We start from the raw sequence: 16,524 nt of genomic DNA on the forward strand, positions 1-16,524 counted from the left end.
CTCTCCTAGCAATGGTTATGGCTAGAAGATTGGAATGTCAATAATGCATAATTCTTTCATCAAGGATCACTGGTTTTAATGAAAAATGATGTTTTAACTTTCAATTTTTTTTGTTTTAATTTTCTTTATCTCATTATTAATTACATCGTGACATTCAGGTAATATTTTCAATAAGTGTTTTGGAATCCATATAATTGAATTAACTGAGTTTACATTATAAATTTTTCTTTATCACAAATTGTGATGCTATAGCAAATACTGAATAAATTTCATTTAGGATTTGAAATTATGAATAAGAGCCATACTCTTATTCCTTACTCTAAAAAATGAGGATTTTTTTTTTCTAATTTGTCAGATTTTGATTGACTGGTACGCCGATCCTTGTTGCACAAGTTGGTAATTTTTACTTAGACCAAGAGCAGTTCAAAGTTTGATTTATAACTGCAAGCTAACATCAAGAACAGTTAAAAAAGATCACAATAGAGTGGATGCCAACAGAACAGTATACATATTCTGGTTTTCAGGTTTGAAATTCATATCATAATACAATTCAAAAGTTAATCTTCTTTACACATTAGATAACACAAACCCTTTGCAACTGGCCAGGCCATCTGGTACAAGAAATGAAGAGTAAGGGCAACTGATAAGTTTGCTATTGTTGGTTTATATATATATTTATGGGCTGCAGTAGATAACCATGACATTCTAACCAAAAAATAAACAAAGCCAGTGTGATCGCCTCAATCCAGAAGTAAGTAAAAATTAATTGTCAGATATTTATGGCTTTTTGAAACAGCTATCCTTTCATACAAACATGCCCAAGAGGCAGGGCTTTTATTATTGGCAATAACATATTACACACTAAATATGAATTGTAACCAATTCGTTACATATCATTTTATTACAAATGTTTAGCAGACTGATATCTTGAAGATTGATTAGTTGCTATTGGAGAACTGAGCCTGGAGCCAGTCAACAGTCTTCTTATCAAGTTGGAAAGCCTTGGCTAGCACATCATCTGAAATAGGTGGATTTGACCCGAAAACTGCCTTTGCTACAGTAATCAAGCCAGGGTTTTGGCTACTCAGACCCGCAAATGCAACAGCAGGGACATTTCCAATGTTGAACTGGAAATGGATGAGTCCCTTGGGAAAAACAAAGGCATCACCCTTGTTCAACACCTTGGAAAAGAGCTTGAAGTTGGGGGATGATGTCACAAAACCGACATAGAGAGTGCCCTCCATGACGGTGAGCACTTCAGTTGCTCTGGGGTGGGTGTGTGGTGGGTTGAGGCCGCCGTTGGGTGCAAAGTCGAGACGAGCAATTGAAATTCCCAAGGTATTGAGTCCGGCAATTTTTTGGACATTGAGTAGGGTGACGTTTGACCCGAGATTCTTACTTGTGTCGCCAGCCTTGTCGAGGCCTGAGAAGAAGAAGTCTTCTGGTTTCACATAATCTGGGTTCTTGCATACTAAACCGTTCACAAATACCATAGAGCTATTGTCAGCAACACAGAAATCTTGAAGTGGGCTGGGGTCAGAAGCAAATGCTTGAGATGAGACCAAGGCAAGCAAAGTGAAGAGAAAAAGTGTACTGGAAGCCATTTCTTTCAAGTATCTAAACTTGTGTTAGCTTGTGGTTTATGTAGGCAAATTACAAATTGGTATTTGGTTATACAATGACCAATGCTTGTATAGGTAGTTATAGTAGTGGATGCTTGAAGAAATCCTCGCGATTTGGAAATAAAAGTAATTAACTACTCAAGCTTTTGGCGAATTTGTCCTGCTTTGAAATGTTATCTGTGAATTGGTCATGTGCTAAGGTTTTTATTTTAGTATACATTGGCCTATTAAAAGGGAGATGATGGAATAGGTCAAGGACGGAGACAATTAAGTTCACTTTTAGACGCAGACAACTTCAATATATACTGTAATTAACAAAGTAATTTCAAATAGATTGTCTCGCTCTATCGGATGAAGCAATCTGTTTTCGATTATAGATGGTGACAACTTCACAGTGCTTTGCTGAGACCTTACCATGAAGAAGTCAAACATGTATGCCGTAGAAAAATGCGTTGGAGCACGTAGTAGAACTTGTCAAACTGTTAACAATTGTTATCTTTTTATTGGTTCCAATCAGGCACAGCATTTCATTTTTAGTTACTTTAAATTGCATTAAATATATACTAGCATTGTGTTCGTTTCTGTATCAGGAACATATTTCAAGAGAAAAAAAATATGAGCAATTTGTCCAAAAGTTTCATCATTGTACACCGATTTCTCTTTTTGTCGAATAAGAATAGGTACATCAAAACGAGGAAATCAAACCACTATTCTTGGATTTAATTTTCCTTGAGGCAATTAGGATATCACATTATTTATTTTAAACCTCTCTACTATTTCAAACTTAGGTAGTATTGTTTGAACTGGAAGACTCTACGAAATAAATTATCAGGCGAAATCTTTTAACTGTAATGTCCTGCAATTTTAATTTGCAAGAATTTCAACATATTTGTTGCATGTCATCCATCTTACAGTACTTTGTTAATGAAATGAGTCCTTTTGACTTTTGGATGGTAATTAGCGTGCATGCTAAAAGTTGGTTGGTGTTCCTTGCTATATGACTATATGATTTGAAATTCTAAACAAAGAATAACACCATGAAGAATAACAACATGAAGAATGGTCCCTTACTGGTACAGATTTGATACTGACAAGAGTGTTTCCCCCGTAACCAATTTTCTATCTCTCGCTAGACCCAGTTTTAACAATGGTGACGGTAGTGCGCTCAATGATCATAGGATTCTCACTGGACCTTCACAAAGAAGGCACGGTTTCTTCAGCAATGATGTTCAGTGATCAGATTTGCAGGAAGGCTCCATTGTTTATTTATAAAGGCTACTTCTCGTGAACCGAGCAAGTATGATCGCCTCAATCCAGAGGAGAAGACAGTAAGTATTAATTGTAAGATTCTTATGGCTTATTAAATATTTTATCAACTCATGCAAACATGCCCAAGAGGCAGGGCTTTATTATCGACAACAATAGATTACACACTAAATTTGAATATATAGTAAACAATTTATTACATATCATGATAGTAACAAATCTATACCAAATTATTTCCTAATTAATAATAAAATTATTGCTTAGTTGCTATTGGAGAACTGAGCCTGGAGCCAGTCAACAGTCTTCTTATCAAGTTGGAATGCCTTGGCGAGCACATCATCTGAAATAGGTAGGTTTGACCCGAAGACTGCCTTTGCAATAGTGATCAAGCCTGGGTTTTGGCTACTCAGACCCGCAAATGCAACGGCAGGGACATGTCCAATGTTGAACTGGAAATGGATGAGTCCCTTGGGAAAAACAAACGCATCACCCTTGTTCAACACCTTGGAAAAGAGCTTGAATTCTGGGGCTGAGGTCACAAAACCGACATAGAGAGTGCCCTCCATGACAGTTAGCACTTCAGTTGCTCTGGGGTGGGTGTGTGGAGGGTTGAGGCCGCCATTGGGTGCAAAGTCGAGACGAGCAATGGAAATTCCCAGGGTGTTGAGTCCGGCAATTTTTTGGACATTGACTAGAGTGACATTTGACCCGGGATTCTTACTTGTGTCGCCAGCCTTGTCGAGGCCTGAGAAGAAGAAGTCTTCTGGTTGCACATAATCTGGGTTCTTGCATACTAAACCGTTCACAAATACCATAGAGCTATTGTCAGCAACACAGAAATCTTGAAGTGGACTGGGGTCAGAAGCAAATGCTTGAGATGCGACCAAGGCAAGCAAAGTAAAGAGAAAAAGTGTACTGGAAGCCATTTCTTTCAAGTATCTAAACTTGTGTTAGCTTGTGGTTTATGTAGGCAAATTGGTATTTGGTTATACAATTACCAATGCTTGTATAGGTATTTATAGTAGTGGGTGGTTGAAGAATTCCTCACGATGTGGAAATAAAATAATTGAAGCTTTTGTGGCTAAATTGTCCAGGTTAATTTGAAATGTTCTCTGTGAATTGGTCAAAGGCTAAAGTTTTATATATGTTAGTATACTTTGGCCTATTAAATCATAAATAGGAGATGATGGGGTCAATTAAAGATGTAGACAAGTTCAATCTGAGGTATATCCCTCTAATAAACAAAGTGTTTTCAAATATATCGTCCCGCTCTTTCGAATGAATCAATCACCTATTTAATTTTTCTGGGACCTTAATTACCGTGTACAAGTCAAACATGTGAGACGTGGAAAAGTTGGTGCAGTACGTGGAACTTGTCAATCGGCTAGCAGCAATATATACTATATATTCTCGAACAATATCTGAAGTTCAAACTTATTAAGTTTGATGAAGTCTTTTGATCATAAAACTTAGGATCAAAATCTGTTGTTTTCAAATCCAATCATTAAATTGTTTCGAGATACGTGCACATAAAAGTTTTGAAAATCACTTGATCTGAAAATTCTGGACCATCCAAAAACAGTGATTTTCAATAAATCTAAAAAAATAGTAAAAAAAATTTCAAAAAATGTAAAATTTGGTATCCAAACACATATTAATATGGAGAACAAGAAGAACGGTTCGGATCGACCGTTAGGATTTCAAAACTCGAATATAGAGCCGTAACATGGTGCCAAATCGTAATATACATAGTACCATAGACTCACTCATACTTTGGCCTACTAAAAGGGAGACGATGGGGTCAAATTAAGGCAGATGTAATAACCAACTTGAATCTTAGGTACATACTCTAATTAACATAATTATTTAAATTAATGGTCATGTTCTTTCGGATGAATCATCACATATGTTGCTTTGCTGGAAGCTTCCCGTGTGCAAGTCAAACAGTACATCGTAAAATAGTTGGTGCAGTACGTAGAACTTGTCAATCTGTGTTAGCAGCACAACGTTTAGACTTAATCGTTTAGATAATGCACTTCCTGTTGCATGCGGCTACTATGTCCAGCAGTTAGTAATAGCAATACTGATTACCAATGAAGGTCTTGTATCAAATTTGAAAATTCATTTTTATAAACGGGCCTCACTATAACGATGGACATATAAACAAAATGTAGGCTTTAGAAGGCCCATAAGTTGCATAAATCATTCATATTGTTTTTGATGGTTAACCGGCAAGTGCCGAGTTAACAAATATATTATAAGAAAAGTTTTTTTTTCAAGGTCACTATTTACATGGTTTTTTAGACCCTCTGCCCTCCAATACGGCCCCTTCTAGCTATTTACTAAAATTTGCCTGTAGCATTATGCTATAGGTGCTTGCATAACCTCTAGCCTTACCCCTTTTCTTTTCCCTTTCTATAAATGATTTACGTGAGGTGTATCCAATCATTGATTTCTAATGTTGTGCTCTCAATGACCATCCCTGGTGGTCTACGCTTGTTTGTGAACAGTTTCTTGTTTCTTTCTCTCCAAAGGCTCCATGCTCCCGCCGCCCAAACCGAGACCCATGTTGCTCTTGTCTAGCCGTGAAGTGCCGATCTTACTTCCAACCATACTTGTCCCGGTTGGGCATTCGAAATTGCCCTATATGTCAGATTAAATTCGGCCATGAGGCCTCTCCAAAAGGTCCTTGCATAAGGACATGCCCAGAGCATGTGCTTCGTAGTTTCGACATCCATAGAGTCACACGACACACACCCGTGGGATATGTTGCATCCCCTTTTAATCAATACTTCCTGCGTCAGCAGACTGTTCTGTGTTACCAACCATACAAAGACTCTTACCTTAGTTGGTATTTTGAGTTTCCACAATGCTTTGTAGTATAGGCATGTGGTTCCCCTATTGTGCATGACTATGTATGCCATGGCGCAGGTGTAGTTTCCTTCCTTCGTCCATCTCTGCCTTTTCCCTCCATTTGACGGTTCTCGTTCAGTCGATACCTGATAAAAATTCCGGTTTCTTTCCAAATCCTTTATGAAAAACGATTTGCTTGTTGAATCCCAGATTTCGTCTGCCATCCCATAAATCTTCTGTACGGTTTGCGTCCATTGGCTAGCTGGTGTATTATCAAGTTTCCAAAGCCATTTAGTGAGAAGTGCTTCATTCTGTATGGCTAGGTCTATAATTCCCATACCTCCATTTTTTGCTAATGTACACACCGTCTCCCAGTTGACTAGGCAATTAATGCCTCGACATGTTTCGTTTCTTTTCCATAGAAAGTCTCTTCTCATTTTATCCAAGTGCTTCAACACACCTTTGGGAATGGTAAGCGCTTGCATGTAATGTAATGGCCTAGCTGACATGACTGACTTAACCAGTGTCACCCTTCCTCCGTATGAGAGAATGTTAGACTTTCATCCTTCCATTCGGTTCTGCACCGCATTGATCATAGGTTGTAGATCTACTTTCCTTGGCTTCTTGGTTGTAAGGGGTAGGCCCAGATATTTCATCGGGAATTGGGATGGTTGACAACCCAGAATATTCTGAATAACCTGGATTCAGTTTGGTGGGAGCGCGATTGGAACAAAGCTGCTTTTGGTTTTGTTTATTTTGAGGCCTGAGAGCTCCTCATACACTGATAATATCCTGGCTATGATTTTCAGGGTGGTTGGGTGTGCTTCGCAGATAATGACAGTGTCATCTGCAAATTGGATTGGTTGTGGGGTCATAAATGTCAGGTTCGACATCAGGGTTGAGGCTGCTTGGATAAAACGGGTCAGAGAGTCTGCCACAATGATGAAAATCATGGGAGACAGTGGATCGCCCTGCGGTACCCCCCTTTGATGATTAAAGTAGGGTGTCAGGATGCCATTGACCTTAATTACTGACGATCCTGATTGCCAAATGTGTAGTACCGATGCTATCCATTTCGGGGAAAAGCCTCTCTCGATCAGTAAGTTAACTTTGAAACACCAATCTACCGTGTCGAATGCTTTCTCAAAGTCTACTTTGTACAAGACGGCTGGCACTTTCTCACTGGTGTAGAAGTTTAAAAATTCTCTTGCCACTACGAATGATTCCGTCATGGACCTTCCTTTAACGAATGTCGTCTGATTGGGTGCAATGAGGCTATCTAGCATCGGCGCCAATCTATTTGGCAGTATTTTAGTGATGATCTTTACCACTGCATTGATTACACTAATTGGATTCATTTGGGTTCGTTGGGTTCGGTTTCTTTGGGATTAGAGTGATAGCGGCCTTGTTAAGGGAGGCGAGACTGGTGCCTCGCTCCTGGAAAGCCCTTACCGCCGCTATAATGTCATTCTTAATAATTTCCCATTATCTTTGATAAAACTCAGTGGGGAATCCATCCGGACCGCTTGCTTTGTCTTTGGGCATACCGTTGATCGCATATCGAATTTCGGTTTTCATTATCTGATCATCCAGATGTTTCAACTCTTCTTGAAATCCGGGTCCAACTCTCCCAGTCAGATCGAAGGGTCTACGCACTTGTGGTCTTGTCCCCATTAGGTCACTGTAGTATTGCAGGAGATAGCGGGCTATATGTTCTTTAGTTGAGGCTTTCTTTTGGAGGGACAAATTATGAAGTCAAAACATTGCATGAATCTGTCTGATATAGATATTGTGGATATCGGACGGATACAGATAATTAAAGACAAATTACTAATGTATATTTTAGTACAGAATAACATCTAAATGTAATTTTTCATTCATAAATTAGATATAATATTTTTATAATAAGTTTGTTGGTTACAAAACATATATAATATTATCAAAAGATTAATCACCAATCATGTCATAGTGTTATATTGTTTATCAAAATATATATGTATATGCAGTTTAATAAATTATTAGTATTAATATGTAATTTAATAACTCAATTTAACAATATAGAGTACATTTGTTGTGGTTTAGAAGTATAACAGTTAGATACGGATAGTTATAAATCTTAATGTATTCTTATCCGTAACAATTTTTTGGATACGGATAATCTCGAATACAGATACGAATCAGATAATTTAAGTAATTTTTCGGATCTGAATCCGGATGAAATTGGATAATATCCGATCCATTTACACCCCTACCGTAAATTAGAAACTTGGACCGGGATTGAATCGGATTCTCATCGGACGGTCCACATTCAAACTCAAACAATGAGTGTTAATGCAGAGGATCCGGACTCCTCCACCCTTCTCTGTTCGCCGCGCTCCTCCTTGTCTCACACAACCTCTCTCCGACCCCCACCTATTCCCCGTACTTTTCAGTTTCTCTTTCTCTCTCGTGCTGAAACTCTGTAGCACTTCTGTTACCATTTCCTTCTCAAGCCGGGTTGGCAAAACCCTAGAGGCCGTCGTGCTGAAACTCTGACCCGCGCTAAGGCTCCTTGATTTAATGGTACGACGTTGATTGCTTAATCTGTTTTTTTTGTCAGATTTTGATTCACTGGAACGCTGTTCTTGTGCACAAGTTAGTAATTTAAATGTTAACGAAGAGCAGTCCATAGTTGGTCTATAGATGGAAATAAACATCAAGAATAGTTAAAGAAGAGCACAATACAGTGGATGTCTGTAGAAAAGTATATGCATTGTGTTTGTCAGATTTGAAAATCATATTTATGATCATAATTAAAAGGGCTAAGGTTTTTATCTTAGTATACATTGGCCTATTAAAAGGGATTTGATGGAATGGGTCGAAGATGGAGACAATTAAGTTCAATTTTAGACGCAGACAACTTCAATCATAGGTATATACTAATTGGATAAAGCTAATATGCTATGGGTTGCATAGAGAGCTACGGTGCTACGGCTGAATATTCGAGTTTTCAAAATTTTAAAGGTCGATCCGAATTGTTCATCTTGTTCTCCATATTAATATGTGTTTGGAGACCAAATTTTACATTTTTGAGAAATTTTTTACTATTTTTTTAGATAGGTAGAAAATCAAATATCTAAATGGTACAGGATTTTTTAAATTAGCTGATTTTCTACCTATCTAAAAAAATAGTAAAAAAAAAAATTTCAAAAAAATGTAAAATTTGGTCTACAAACACATATTAATATGGATAACAAAATGAATGATTCGAATAGACCACTAGAATTTTGAAAAGTCAAATATTGAGCCGTAGCATTGTAACTCTCTATGCAACCATTAGCATCATAGCCTTAGCCATACTAATTAACAAAGTGTTTTCAAAAAGATTGTCTCGCTCTATCGGATGAAGAAATTTGTTTTCGATTAAAGATGGTGACAACTTCACAGCTGTTGCTTTGCTGAGACCTTACCATGTAGAAGTCAAACATGTACACCGTAGAAAAGTGCGTTCATGGAGCAGGTAGAACTTGTATCTGTTAACAATTGTTACCTTTTTATTTGTTCCAATCAAACACAGCAGTACATTTCTTTTTTAGATACTTTAAATGCATTGCAACAGAAATATATTTCAAAAAAAAAAAAAATACTTATGAATTATTTTAAGAGAATATTTTTTATTTATTTTAAACTTCTCAATAAAAGAAGTAATCTTTTTAAATTCATGTGTAATTTTTTTAATAAAAATTATAGATCATCTAATTTATGATTCTAAATGCATTTTGACCAGTCATCTGCTTCTTAAATACTAAAAAAACCTCAAATATTTTGAACATTCGATTTTGATACTGAAAGCAATATTGTAGTATTTTTAATTGAAGAAGCAATATTTTGAAACGCATGAATATTTTTCGTTATTATCTTTTCTTAGAAATTTTGATAGTGGATATATACACATACATATTCTATTCCTTATTAGGTAGAATTATATGAATTGAAGGAGATAAAAAAAAAAAAAAAAAAGTAAGACATCAACTTTGTCGTATGTTCCATTTTCTTAGCCATCTAAAAAAAGTAAGATAGCAATTTTAATTCTGATCAAAATAAATTTAGACGTCTATACATAAAAAATATCAAAAGGATGTATTGAATAAAAAAAAGCCAGACTATGTAATTGGAGAGATGGTATTCAATTTGAAATTTCATTTATTAATCACAACTGTTGATGGATGAGAACATCTATGTGCTTAATATAAGAATGGAGATACAAAGACCCTTTTTTAGATAATTGAAATGTGGTCGCCTTTCAGGAATATGTCTTCTTTCCAGATGAAGTGGATTCAAATCTATAGCTACTTGACTACTTCCTCTTCTTTTATTAAGAAGAACTGATCAAGGGCTAAAGTTTTATCTTACTGTACTTTGGCCTACTAAAAGGGAGACGATGGGGGTCAAAGACAGATGTAATAACCAACTTCAATCTTAGGTTCATACTCTAATTAACATAATTATTTAAATTAATGGTCATTTTCTTTCGGATGAATCATCACAGATGTTTTTTTTTTGAGGTGAAAGATCATCACATATGTTGCTTTGCTGGGCCCTTCCCGTGTGAAAGTCAAACATGTACATCGTAAAATAGTTGGTGCAGTGCTTAGAACTTGTCAATCTGTGTTAGCAGCACAACGTTTAGTCTTAATCGTTTAGACAATTAATGCACTTCCTGTTGCATGCGGCTACTATATCCAGCCGTTAGTAATAGTAATACTGATTACCAATGAAGGTCTTATATCAGATTTGAAACTTAATTTTATAAACGGGCCTCACTATAACGAGGGACATATAAACAAAATGTCGGCTTTAGTAGGCCCACAAGTTGCACAAATCATTCATTTTTGTTGGTGTTTAAAAGGTTTAAAGTTTGAACAGGCTTTTGGAGGGACCAAAAGCATTACAAAGTTAATTACAAAGTTAATATGAAGTCAAAACATTGCATGAATCTGCCTGATATATATATTGTGGATTTTAATTGCACGTACTATCAATAAAGTATACTTTATCCAACTATCTTAGAATTTCAAAAAATAAAAAAATTACACTTAAGAACAGTCTTAAGAAAAGCCCTCTATATGTGATTTTAATTACACTTAAGAAAAGCCCTCTGTATGTGATTAAGGAAAAAGAGAGACAGCTAGCGGCATTGGAGCCACCGCCAGCCATGGCAAAAATTACACCAGGCAAAGAGAAAGAGATCGCAATGGAAGGATCCAGTCTGAGTATAACTGGAGACAAAGGACAGTCTTCAAACTGTCTCATCACATCCCCACGCGCATTAAATGTGGATGCAGCAAAGGTACTGCATGCGCCGCAGGAGAATTCTCAAGCAATAGGGTACGATGAAGTCAGGCCAACAACTCCTGTTACTGGCCGAAAGGTGATTAGTACGGGTAATCATGAAGAGGGCCCGCTTTCAGATTTAAATTTTGAACAGCACCATGCCCTAACTGGGCCTCAAAAGAAAATGGGCCTAGACGAAGCAGCTGCCCTCTCACTTGAAATAATCAAGCAGATTACAAGCCCAAGCGGGCCAATCACTGAGGGTGCGGACTTAGAAATACCACTCAACCAAGAACAGGTAAGGGACTTTGCTAACTCACAGGTAGAGCCCAATTGCGGTGAAAAAGAACAGATCTTATTTGAAGAGGAATATGAGGAAGAGGACCCAGTAGAACAAGGCCCTCAACCTTTGGAAGAGGAATACAACCCAACTGGAATGGGAGAATACAACAGCGATGATGAATACCCGGGTATGCAAGGGGACCCGAGAGATCCGATATCAGGAGGCATGGATATTGATATGTATGCACTACACATGGAGTTCGGAATTGGGGTGGTCCAATCACCAACTGAAATCGAAATCCAAGAAGAGGAAGTGGAAGCCGTGGCAAGAGAGGAGGAGAACCAGGGGGAAGCCGTGCCAGATCATGCTTTGGAAGTGACACAACCGATCGGCGAAATGATGGAGTCAGAGGAATCCCAGGCGGAAGGCGACTTGGAAGCGGAGGAAGAGACAACACTCCGTCGTAGCAAACGTATAAGGGAGAAAGGCGGCGGGGTCTCCTATGCTCAGCCGCAGAAGGCAAAAAAGACACAGAAGGGAGTCAAAGCGGGGGACATTGAAGACAAGGCGGTAAGGGAGGCAGAACTCATCAGGGCACTAGAGGATGAAGCAATACAAGCAGTGCCTTTGGATGCTGATACTGCTGAAAAGACAAAGCAATACTGTGGAATTAATATAGCGCACGGACTAATCACTGGTCAGGGCTCTGAACCAGTGGGGGGAATAGGGTATAAGTACCATGAATCTGCCTATGAGGCATTAGATGATGATTCAGAGGATAACCTCTCAGAGGAAGAGAGTGTTGATCTCTCTGATTAGGTTAGCTAGTTTAATTTATGCTTTTTGGGTCCAATTGCGAGCAATGTTAGCTCTTTAAATTGCTTAGTCGCATTCTTTTGAAACTATGATGTGTAACGGATCAATGTCACTTAAATTTAATCTAAATCTTTTGAATTGGAATGTTCGAGGCTTAGGAGATATAAATAAGTGTGCAATAGTGAAAGAAACAGTGATTAATTCTAAATGTGATTTATTTTGTTTTCAAGAGACAAAATGGAGTGATCATACGATATTTCGAGTGCGGCAAGTGTGCCCCTCAAGATTTCGAGATTTTGTAGCTTTAGATGCTGAGGGAACTAAAGGAGGAGTGGTGCTCGCGTGGAGCACCGCTTACTCAACTATCACAAAAATGATAAATAAATGGACTGTGAGTGTAGTCCTAAAAAATGGGAATAATAACCTTTTTGTCACAGGGGCTTATGCACCGCAGGACCCAAGAGAAAAATTGGAATTTTTGGATGAGTTAAAGCAACTGAGACTTCATAATGACTATCCGTGGGTCATTGTTGGAGATTTCAACATGCACAGAACTTTTGATGAATCAACAGGAGGAACAAGGAATGCAGGAACAATGCAGCAGTTCAATAATTTCATAGCAGATGAGTGCCTCATTGATGTGCCGCTACAAGGGAGGAAATTCACATGGTCGAATGGCCGACCTAACCCGACTTTTTCTAGACTTGACAGAGCGCTGATTTCGGCTCACTGGAACTCCCTAGGTATGTCCTATTCACTCAGAGACCTACCTCAGCCGGTATCGGATCATGTTTCGTTACTAGTAACTATAAAAACTCATAGCCGAACAAGAAGAAGGAATTTCAGGCTAGAACTGTTCTGGTTAGAGTACCAGGAAGCAAGAGAACTTGTGCTAGCTGCGTGGAATTCAGTTCAGAATAGGGGAAACATAGCAAAGGCATTCCAGCTAAAGACAAATGCGGTGCAAAGGGCACTAACAGAATGGGCTAACGCCAAATTCAAGTCGATGGAGACATACTTAAACAGGTCTAAATGGGTAATAAGGCAACTAGACAGAACAGAAGAGCACAGGCAATTGAGCAGACTGGAACTACAGCTTAGAATAGCCTTAAAAGAACATGTATACCGTCTGGCAAGTGAGAAAGAACAAAAATGGAAACAGCGTTCGAGATGCAGATGGCTGAACTTAGGGGATAAGAACACGGCCTATTTCCATGCTGTGGCAAATGGTAGGAAAAATCTAAATTCTGTTATTACATTGGTAAGAGATAATGATACGGAGGTGCAACACCAACAGTTGAAGGACTATGTGGTGCAACACTTCAAAAGCATGCTTGGTACCAGGGCAAACAGGAACACACCCTTTGACCTGACAGGTAAGGTGGGGCCCGCCTTCCACAACCAGCTAAGGCACCTGGATGACTGCATAACAGTACAGGAGGTACAGATGGCACTCAAACAGCTACCAAAAAATAAAGCAAGTGGCCCGGATGGCTTACCGACAGAATTCTACCAGAAATATTGGGATATTATCGGGGAGGATCTCATGAAACTGATAACGGAGGTTCAAGAAGGTAGAGCAGAGGTCGCATGTATCAACAGAGCGTCCATCACTCTCGTACCGAAAAAACAGGGGGCTAATAGGATTTCGGACTTCAGACCAATAAGCGTCAGCAACACGGTGATAAAACTAATCACCAAGATTCTATCTAATAGATTACAACAACAGCTACCGAAATTGATAGAGAACACCCAGACAGCTTTCGTCAAGGGTAGATCTTTAATAGAGTCATTCTTAGTAGCAAGAGAACTGCTATGTGAGTCGCAAAGGCTAAAGATACCAACGGTTTTATACAAAGTTGATTTCGAAAAGGCATTTGATACGGTGGATTGGTGCTTTCTGACAAATCTTCTCATTGAAAGAGGATTCCCTCCGAGATGGTTATCTATGGTATTGGCAATCCTAAAATCTTCATATTCCACAGTAAAGGTTAACGGGGAAACAACTAGATATTTCAAGCACGAGAGAGGGCTAAGGCAAGGTGATCCATTATCACCGATGCTATTCATTCTGGTGGCAGACTCCCTCACTAGATTTATTTCCAATGCGGGGCCACTGATGCACACGCCAATCCATATACCAACAAGGGTTATACAGTATGCAGATGACACGCTCATCATCACAGAGGCACATCCAGAGACCCTAAAGGTATTGGCCACAATCCTTCAGGCATATGAATCTTTATCTTGACTCAGAATTAACAGGGCCAAAAGCAATTTCGTTCCTATCTCAGTACCGGGAAGAACAATTCAGGGGATACAAAACATCATATCAAGCCCCCCCTCGCAACTCCCAATGAAATACCTGGGCCTTCCGTTGACCTTTAAGAATCCGAAAAAGGCAGATTTCCAACCTATCATTCATGCAGTCCAACACAGGTTGGCAAGCTGGAAATCAAACCTGCTCTCCTTGGGGGGACGATTAGTGTTAGTCAAATCGGTACTCTCAGCACTATCACTACACTTCGCACAAGCATTCAAACTACCCAAATGGGTAATCAAATACATTGACCGTCTACGAAGGAGTTTCTTGTGGAAAGGGCATTCGGTATGCAGACCGATTAGCTGCCTCACGAACTGGGAAAGGACATGCGCCCTAAAAAGAGAAGGCGGGTTGGGAATAATAGACATAGAGGATCAGAACATAGCACTCATGGCCAAATGGTTATGGAAGATACACAACGACCCGGCAGGACTGTGGGCACAGGTGCTCCAACAGCTACACAACATCACAAACTCGGCAGAACTAGAGGGGCAGGGTTCCTTTTTTCTAAAGGCCCTGGTACAATTAAAACCCATTTTTAATTGCGCAACAGAAATGGACCAGAACACGAATCGCCTGAAATGGAGATGGACCAGGGAAGAAACTTTCTCAACGGCATCAACATACCAAATGCTACACCAGAAGGGAGTGCGGTGCCAATACCAAAAACAGTTGTGGAAATTAAAAATACCAATGAAGGTAAAAATCTTTGTATGGTTACTTTTAAATGACAAACTGTTAACAAGAGAAATACTTACAAGGCGGGGCTGTGTGGTTCACATTGAATGTGTCATGTGTGCAACAGACACTCTAGAAACAAGATACCACCTTTTTTGGCAATGCCATTTGGCTAAAAGGTTTTGGAGGGGGCTGCTGGCATCAGTTAACCTAACGGTCCCAACTAACACAACATCCATCGGGGATGCATGGTGGGAACACAGGAAGGTATTACATGGAGAGACTAGGAAGAGATGGGATGTGGTATGGGCCTCAGGAGTTTGGGAGCTGTGGAAGGAGAGAAACAGACGGATCTTCTCACAGGAGAGTAAACAAGTGTATATGTTAATTAATGAAGTCAAAATACAAGCAATTACATGGGGAGGCAATTGTTAGTAAGATATCAGATAGAGGGGCACGGGAGACGGGCGATCATGCCCGACACTTTGCGATGTTTTTATCTATTTTGTTTACCATTTAATATAATTCTAGGGGGGTAGAAGAGTGAGTGTGTAAAAAGAGCCCTAAGGGGTGTGTAAATACTTTTCTTATCTTAATATATTGTCAGCAGGCTTCTTGCCATCTGACCTTCAAAAAAAAAAATCAAAAAATAAAAAAATAAAAAAATAAAAAAATAAAAAAATAAGAAGAAGAAGTTGGCAATGCTTCAAATTAATGTGTTCCCGATAAAATATATCATTAGGGCTGGCACAAATTACAAATAAACCTTTTGCAAACTTCTCACCTATTTACAATACTTACAATATTTGAAACATACTATATAATATGCCATTTATCAATGGACTGAAACGAAATGCTTACTGTGTGTGAGATTTCACTTCAAACACAATCATACTTAAATGGGCAACTGATCCATAACAAAACCAAACCAACCAGCAACTGCACGGATGTAGAATTGCTCTCTGCTACCAAAATAAGGTTGGGAGAGGGGGGCGTCCGACGCCCATCGGACCACTTTTGTGTTTGATGGGTTCTCTTCACCGTCGAATCTGCTTTAGGATTCGCGCCCACAATTTCACGTCTACTTTAAAATCCGTATACACGAATCCTAAAGCAGATCTGACGATGAGAGAACCCATCGAACACAAAAGTGATCCGATGACCATCAGACAGCCCCCTCTTCCAATAAGGTTAGTTATGACTGTTCAAAACATCACCCACTCTATATTCAAATGGCATATACAATATTTTAGAAATGAATTTCAACTGCTATGACTAGAAGATCAGAAACTCGATTATGACTTTTCATTATTGATAAAGAAACAGTTCAACACAGACGTACTTACTACACAAACATACCACACCCAGTT

At 38.8% G+C, this 16,524-nt stretch overlaps 2 pseudogenes across 2 annotated transcripts; both read right to left on the minus strand.

Moving 5' to 3' along the window:
* Nucleotides 1-569: 569 nt before the first annotated feature.
* On the minus strand, nt 570-1,751 carry LOC144568336 (putative germin-like protein 2-1 pseudogene; annotated as a pseudogene). The gene has a single exon (XR_013515635.1). The product of XR_013515635.1 is annotated as a putative germin-like protein 2-1 pseudogene (transcript).
* Nucleotides 1,752-2,989: 1,238 nt separating this feature from the next.
* On the minus strand, nt 2,990-3,839 carry LOC144568337 (putative germin-like protein 2-1 pseudogene; annotated as a pseudogene). The gene has a single exon (XR_013515636.1). The product of XR_013515636.1 is annotated as a putative germin-like protein 2-1 pseudogene (transcript).
* Between the last annotated feature and the right edge of the window lie 12,685 nt (nt 3,840-16,524).

This window comes from Carex rostrata, chromosome 17, assembly GCF_964058835.1.
Source record: "Carex rostrata chromosome 17, lpCarRost1.2, whole genome shotgun sequence".
Lineage (NCBI taxonomy): Eukaryota > Viridiplantae > Streptophyta > Magnoliopsida > Poales > Cyperaceae > Carex > Carex rostrata.